The sequence below is a fragment of the Vicia villosa genome, linkage group LG7, assembly GCF_029867415.1.
Source record: "Vicia villosa cultivar HV-30 ecotype Madison, WI linkage group LG7, Vvil1.0, whole genome shotgun sequence".
NCBI lineage: Eukaryota > Viridiplantae > Streptophyta > Magnoliopsida > Fabales > Fabaceae > Vicia > Vicia villosa.
In genome coordinates this window covers 16,067,982-16,074,099 of record NC_081186.1, presented here as the reverse complement: position 1 = coordinate 16,074,099, position 6,118 = coordinate 16,067,982, and the positions used below count along the sequence as shown (strand labels likewise).

General features: G+C 37.2%; 1 non-coding gene across 1 annotated transcript; it reads right to left on the bottom strand.

The window, feature by feature from the left end:
* Nucleotides 1-5,697: 5,697 nt before the first annotated feature.
* LOC131621171 (small nucleolar RNA R71) lies at nucleotides 5,698-5,804 on the bottom strand. The gene has a single exon (XR_009289498.1). It is a non-coding gene; the product is annotated as a small nucleolar RNA R71 (small nucleolar RNA).
* Between the last annotated feature and the right edge of the window lie 314 nt (nucleotides 5,805-6,118).

The following is a 6,118-nucleotide window of genomic DNA, read 5'->3' as shown; positions in this document are numbered from 1 at the left end:
GGGACTTGGAGCATAGCCTTGCAGCATAGCTTTTGTTTTCTTGATGTGGGACTTTATCGAATTTCATTTTTTTCTGCTAGCTGCTAGTTCAATTTGGGAAATGTTAATAGGTAGTTAGTTAAAACTGCTGGAATTAGTTAGTAAGTTAGTTGGTTAGTAGCTGGCAAGTTAGTTACAGGGGTTTGTTAGGGAATTTTCTATTTTCGGTTATGTTAGTTATTTGTGTTGGTTGAATCTGTTTTGCTGCAGAATGCTGTGAATATGTATGTGTATTGTGATTTTGATATTGATGGTGGGATGTGAAGAAAGAGTTTAGTATATGTGCTTGTTGTTTTTGAACTGATGCAGGGTGTTAGATATGTTTGTAATGGTATGGATGTAGGTAATTTGAGGTGAGATTGGATTGGCTTATGGTTGGTTATCAAACTGTTATGAAACTGTTAGTGAGGCTGAGTTTCCTTTATGTTATGCAGGGAGGTTGAGTTGTATGAATGTTTATTTATTTTACAGGGCTTATGCAAGGCTATTAGGAGGTGGTTAGAGGTTGTGTATAACTGTTAGTGGCTATTAGGAAGTGGTTAGAGCCTGTTGAGTGTTAATTGCTGACAGTTGTGGGATTATTGGTTTGAAAGGGTAGTTGTTAGAAGCTGTTAGTGTTTTCTAATAAAATTGGAAGGTTAGCTTAGAAGTGAAACCGAAAGTCATAGGTGGAGGTGGCTGCGTCTGAACCAGTTTTTTCTTGAATGCATATTTCTCTACTGAACGATTTAGTTTTCTGATTTCTGCTACTGCTGCAATCCTCTCTTTACTTTCTGTTGTCGATTTTTCTTCAAATGAAATTCTGTTATATGAATTCTTCTTTTTCTGATATCCCAATAATTCCCTCCTGATTCTTCTGTTATCTGCTTTTGGTGAACTAGCAAGTAAACTGATTGGTGCATTTCACTATGTTATTGTGCAGGGTTGTTGATGCGTTTTTCATAAACTTCGAAGTCGACTCGGTTCTTCCATTTTGGATGTATTCATGGCCTTTTGACACAGGGGCTGAACTGAAATTGCCTTGAGATAGGCCTCGGTTTTGAAATGTGCCAAACCGAATGGCGAGACATTTTCAAGATCATGGCATAAAGCATAACATGGGGATTGGAAAATTGAAGACTGATTAGAACATGGATTGGTTCTTTTTTTTTCTATATTTTTTTACTTGTAGTAGTAGATGTAATGGTTGAATATGAATAGAATCAAGTTGAGATGCTTTACATCCTCTGCTCCTGTTAATGGTACTTTGGACTCTAAAAAATAGATGTGCATCTCCCTTCAACTTCACGTGCTCATCATCTTAAGAGTAATGATCCTTTATACCTCTTGAACAAAACTTAAATTTGTGGAATCTCATGCATATTCAATTTCCAAAAACCAAATTAAGTAATTACAATGCTTTACTCACAATGTGAATCCATGTTAACCTATCTTTCAAACAATCGGTCCTAAGAAATTGGGGGAGGACAGCTAGGTCACAATCACAATGACTTTAGAAATCATATCTTGTACCATTCCTTGACTTTAATGAGCAACCAGATATTAGTACTTTGAAACCCTTGTAGATGGGGACCATCTGATCGATTGCCCCTTTCCAAAGGACTTGAGCCAATCACAATCATCTGAATAAGTATTAAGAGCCCCGTTATTTTTTACGAGGATTGAATCCCTGATGACCACACTTCCCACCCTAATTTCACATTCCCATGTTCATAGAAAGAACCAGATGAATCGGGAGGATCATACTGTATTTGATATAGAAGTCTTAAACCATCATGCAACTCTAAACTTCTCAAAATCTTTGATCCCCTGCCAGATACTTGGTTAATGAATGTGAGAGTTATGTACCTGACCTAGTGGAAATATGCAGATGAAGTGGGAGGTGAAAACCAGTTAAAAGGTAGGACAAATTTGGGGTATGACATCGGTATCTGAAGGTGGAAGAGGATTGAACACTAGAATACTCAGAAATTTGTGCTTGTTGATGTTCGAACTTGTGTCAGGGATGGGCTTAGAGATGCCACCAGGATATTGAGAGACTCGATTGAGAGGGGCTTAAAGATGCCATCCAGCTTGATAAACTTGAGAGTCAGAATACGTCGTGCGTTAAACCGTATTTGAAGGATATACTTAGGATGAGTCGTACGTTAGACTGAATCGACTATATTGATAAGTGTCAAAGTAAGTCGTACGTTAGGCTATACTTTTAGGACGAGTCATACGCTAGACTGGGTCCAATTTGCATTGTTAAATTTCTGGAAAAGCCGTACGTTAGGCTGAAGGATGGGTCGTACGTTAGACCGGATCCAATTTGCATTGATAAATGTCTGGAAAGCCGTACGTTAGGCTGAAGTATGGGTCATACGTTATACCAGATCCTCTGTGTTGATAGTGGTCAGAATACACCGTACATCATGTCGTATCCTAGGATGAGACGTACGTTAGACTGGATCCTTCGTATTGAGAAGTATTTGTTGGAGATGGGCTTGTAGATGCCATCTATTTTTGGAGTTTGATCGCGTCAGCCCCGTTCGTAGTAACTGGATTAGATCTTGGAAAGATGATCGTGTCTACACCGTTCGTGATGATAGAATTAGATCTTCAAATGTTGATCGTGTCAGTACCGTTTGTAGTAACTGAATTAGATCTTGGAAGGATGATCGTGTCTACACCGTTCGTGATGATAGAATTATATCTTCAAATGTTGATCGTGTCAGTATCGTTCATAGTAACTAAATTAGATCTTGAAAGGATGATCGTGTCTGCACCGTTTGTGATGATAGAATTAGATCTTGAAAGGATGATCGTGTCAGTACCGTTCGTAGTAACTGAATTAAAATTTCAATTTGTTGGAAATTTGATTTGCAAATATTTCGAAAATTGGTTCAAACTTGATTCTCTCTTTCCAATCATTCCTTGCACGAAATTGAATCATGTTTTGGTATATTGGATGATGGAAGTCAAGTGGACAATAGGACCAAAACAAATCCTTTCATATTTTTCCATTTATTTGATTTAAATTATATTTTAAATGAATAAAAATTCAATAAAAAATGAAATAAAAATCAAATGGGCGTGGGGATGGATTTGGATATTCTTAGTAGCTTCATTACCAAGTTTGGATCATAAAAAGATAGGCCCATTTGTAAAAATATCCATTTTGAACTACTTTTAATTCACATTTTGCCTTCAAAATTGTCCAACTTTGACAAGGCATATCTCCCTCAATTTTTAAGATATGGAAGAGTTCTAGGACTTTTTGGAAACCTCAAGATGTCATCTACAAGCCACTTTGGAACATATTTTTCATTTGAAGATTTTATCTTGATGATACGGGCTTTGAGAAAAACTGCTTTTGGTTGACCTTTGAAAAGGACATATAATCTTTTGGACCATATCTCTTGAATGAAGCATTTATGGCCTTGGCATATGAGAGACAAAGTTGTAGAGAATCCAATTTCTTTCGGAATAGGCTTTGGTTGGGAAACTTTTGGTACTCTATGTGAAAGTTATGGCCAGTCAAAGTTCAGTTGACTTTTTAGACCAAAAACCCTAATTTAGCAACTTTGAATCTTGTTGATTTTGAAGCTTTCCTTGATAAATCATGATCAACCTTTGATCAAATGATGAATGATACTTTAAAATAAGGATGTTGACCAAAAATCAGGAGTTCTGACTGTGATTTGACCATAGTTGACTATTAGGTCAAACTAGTCGACTGTTGATCATCTGAGCAGTTGAATAAGCAATCTTTGGAATTGAAGCTTGAATTTTGACATGGAGATAATGTGATCCCTAATGGACCATATGAAATCCGGTCGACACCCCCTTGTTATTTTAGTGTGTGACGTGCGTCACACACTCACACCCAGAAGGAAACGTTCGTCAAGCCCTGTTTTCTCTCCGCCTATTTTTCCTCCGTAAAGCAAGCTACTGAGACGAAACAATTCAAATTCAAGAACCTAAAGCAACTCTATAAATACCCATCAAGAAGAATTGATAGGGTTACGAAGTTTTACCCTACTGCCGTCATTTACATTTTCTCTGCAATTCAATTTCCAGTTCAAGTCTACTTCTTCCCAAACCATTTTCTGCAATAGATTTCCACACCAGAAATACTATTGCATCTTAATTTCTTTTTAAGCTTCAGAATTCATTTTTAGTTTTAGGAATAGTTTTAGTTTCAGCATTTATTTCTAGTTCCGGATTCAAGAATTGGTGCTACAAGATTACAATTTCAATTCTTCCATTTAATTCAGGTTTATTTATCAGTATTAATTATTGTCTACCGTTTATGTTATATTTTCGATTTATGTCTGGAATATTATTTATCTGCTATATTTGTTCTGTTCAGTCAATTAAAATAATGTCCGGCTAAATATTTATTACCGATATGTAAGGTCATATAACTGAGGGAATATAGTAATGCTTTCGACGTAATTTATTAATGAGAATTTATTTATCTGGTTATAATTTCTAATGCTTAATTAAACCGTTTTGTAATGAGAGTTAAAAACGATAGAAGTTAGGATCAATAAAAACGAGAGTTTGAGGTTTTAACTGGACAGTAGAAATTATGCATTAACCTTAAATATAGCGAGAGCGCTTTAAGGTTAATTAGTCTTCATTCGCTTTCAAAAATCATTTTAAACTTTAACTGATACAGCGAGAGCGCTCACTTTGGTTTAATAATAAGTTCATAATCAATAAACACGAGAGTGTGAGAGGAAGATTTTTAAACTAATGATTTCTACAAAAAAGTATTTTTAAATTATGATTCGCGTCGATAGTTTACTAGATCCCCGATGTCCGACCATTACATACCGGTATAATTCCCTCTTGATTTAATTTAATTATATTTCCTTATTTTTTTCCCATCTAATCCTAATCAATCAAATATTAGCCTTAGGCTTACGTAGTAACAATTAAATACATTAGGTCAATTCTTAGTCCTTTGGGTTCGATATCTTTTAAAACTACGCGATAGACTGTGCACTTGCAGTCATAATCACAGACGTACCCATTTTGTCGCGATCAAGTTTTTGGCGCTGTTGCCAGGGAGTAATTTAGTCGATATCGTAATTAACTATTATGTTGTAGAGACTAAGGCAAACTTAATTACTCTAATTCCCTTTGTGCATGCCAAGTGCTCGCTCTCGAAGTGAAGACTTAGTGCTGCCAATTCCCAAAATAGAGCGTTTTATCACTGTATCACGTCAATTACGACGAACTCGCACTCTTGTTCCTAAACCTACTTCTGAACCAATTGAAGAATCAACCATGGGAGAACAACCGCGTCCTCTCAAGTCTTACACCATTCCTTCGCAAGCTGAACCACACAATAGCATCGCTGCTCCTGCTATTTAGGCGAATAATTTTGAGCTAAAGCCATCTATGTTGTCAGCAATACAACAAAATCAATTTTCTGGAAATCCGACGGAAGACCCTAATCTTCATTTGTCAGTGTTCTTGCAATACGCAGACATTGTAAAGGCGAATAATGTCAGTTAGGAAGCTATCCGACTACACCTTTTTCCTTTTTCACTGAGGGATAGAGCTAGAGCTTGGCTCCTATCTTTACCCGCAAATTCTGTCACTACCTGGAATGAACTAAAGAAAGTCTTCCTGGCACGATATTTTCCACCTAGTAAGACCGCCATGCTAAGAGCCCAAATCAATGGGTTTAGACAAAAAGACAACGAGTCTCTTTTCGAAGCATGGGAGAGATACAAGGACAGGTTGCGACTCTGTCCACATCACGGATTAGAAGAATGGTTAATTATCCATACCTTTTACAATGGTCTCCTCTACAATACGAGACTTACAATTGACGCCGCCGCAGGTGGCGCACTGATGGACAAAACGTATGCTGATGCCTATGCACTTATCGAAAGTATGGCTCAAAATCATCATCAATGGGGAAGCGAGAGAGCTCTGTCAGAGAGAACTTCTGGAGAGAAATCTTCAGCGAAGAGTGGTATGTACGAGATAAGTAGCCTCGACCGTGTTAACGCCAAAGTCGATGCCCTAACTCAGAAGATCGAAAACCTGACTGTAGCACCTGTAGCCGCCGTGGCTG